Consider the following 2,191-nt stretch of genomic DNA (forward strand, 5'->3'; position numbering starts at 1 on the left):
TAACATTGAAATTTATATATGAATAAATTAAATGTATAAATTAAATGTAAATAAGATAAATTAATTTAATTTGATGAGTATTTCATGTGCAGGCAATACATTTAAGAGTGAACACTTACTAAGGCGAAATTTAACACACTAAATGTGTGGAAATGTAAATTAGGAAAATTCCCTTTGAGTAAAATTGTGCATTGACTAATATTATAGAATATCCTTTTCGTATAAACGCTGCAATAAAAAGTGTTAAGACTTCTTTTATTTACATATATAATTATGCTTATATTTGATCTAACTTCGCACTGAAAATTTTCACAAGAAATCCACGATGTTTTAATGATTTTGTATAGGAAATTGCGTGGCAAAACATTTTCAACCGCATTACGTAACGCGCGGCAGAGGTTATACTGAAATGACAGAAATATTACTGGAAGCACATTGGTCCATTCAATATGCCACTGCCTCAGTGGCGATACAAATGTGCAGTTACGAAATATACGCGCCGGTATTATATCTTTATAATTAAAAATGTTACTAACGTTTCGTTAGTAACATTTTTGATGCGTCACTGATAAGCTGGCCCAGTAAGAGGGCATGTCCTTGAAGAACTTTTACATTATTGACACGAAATACATAATTTCTTTAAACTATTAATATCCTAACTCGAAAAAAAAATCTAGCTTAACCTCAGCAAAAAAAAAAAAAAAAAAAAAAAAAAAAAAAAAAAAAAGAGAGAGAGAGAGAGAAGCAGAGACAGAGAAAGATTTTTCCAGCTATTATAGATCTGGAAAACATTAGAAAATCATATTCTAATACACTTTTCCCTGGCGGAAATACTCTTAATTTTTGTTTAAAACATAATTTAATTTCATTTGTACTTCCGCCGTAGGAAGTAATGGAAGTATTGTAGTCGTAAAAAATTTCGGGTATCATTTTTGAATGGAAATATCCATTTTGACCATTCGCGAATTTATTTTGAAGGTTTTTTTGCGTGATGTCTGTGCGTACGGACAGAATAAAGGACTCTTTTTTTCCAAACGAATTGTAAAATATATTTAAAATAGATTTTTTTTCATGACGTCTGTAGTACTTACGTATGTACGTGTGTATGTAGTACGTGTGTATGTATCTCACATAACTCAAAAACGATTAGCTGTAGAACGTTGAAATTATGGATATGGGGTTAGATTTTATATTACGCCCAAACGAGCGGTTTTTTTTTTTAATTTAGAGACACATATAAATTTCGAGAGCATTTGGGCTAACGCCACACGGGGCTAAAAATATTTAAAAACAGCCTGTCCTTAGAATTTTGGATAGACAGTCTTGCGAGCAGGAGATAAAAATATTTTATTCCGTACGGTGTTGCCACTACTCGGAGCTTCTTAATAAAAATTCGCTAAAATTTTATAAAATATGAAATAAACCGTACCGTTGTTTTCTCACAACGCGAGAAACCCACATACATTCATCCAAATGCTTCATTATTTAATTTCTTTAAATATAATACAAGGCGATAATATTTGGTGGCAACAACTTGAAAAGTGATTTAGAACATTTAGTGATTCGACGCCAAATGCCGTTTGGAGACTAATAGTGCTTTTGAACTAACACCCCTTTGCGCTAAAAACGGAAGAATGTATGTAAATACTTAGTACTGCATCGGGAATTATAAACATATGTTGTTTTTAAAATGTTTGTAATTTCGCCGTTGAATTATGTATGTTGTAAGTACGAAGAAAATGGCGCTTAATAATAAACCTAAAATGACAAAAATATATTAGGGATGAGTTTAACAGCAAACTGGCAGACCGAGAACTCAGTGAGCGAGTAAAAAAAACTTTACAAACCCTTTTGGGCGCCCGTTAAAATCTGAACCGTTTCAGATTTTTCTTAAGCCCTTTTTCCTGATTTATAATATACATTTCTGGACGACCGGCTTAGAGTGAGAGGACTTTAATACCGAATATTCTTCCATCCCCATTCGAATTTCCAACATTAAGGCGCTAAAACATTCCTTTCATGTGATTCGGCACTCCGAAGAGGTAGGCTCCAGCGCTCAGAACATTCCACAGTCACCGAGGTAGAATTCCGTGTCAACTCTGCTAGCTACTCCCCTCACCTACATAATTATAATACCATGTAACAGCTAATTATAGCGTTGTTTGCATAATTGTCAGAGCCATCTACAACC

The sequence above is a fragment of the Stegodyphus dumicola genome, chromosome 2, assembly GCF_044657685.1.
Source record: "Stegodyphus dumicola isolate Sdum_Otavi_A_Nest chromosome 2, ASM4465768v1".
NCBI classification, from domain to species: Eukaryota; Metazoa; Arthropoda; class Arachnida; order Araneae; family Eresidae; genus Stegodyphus; species Stegodyphus dumicola.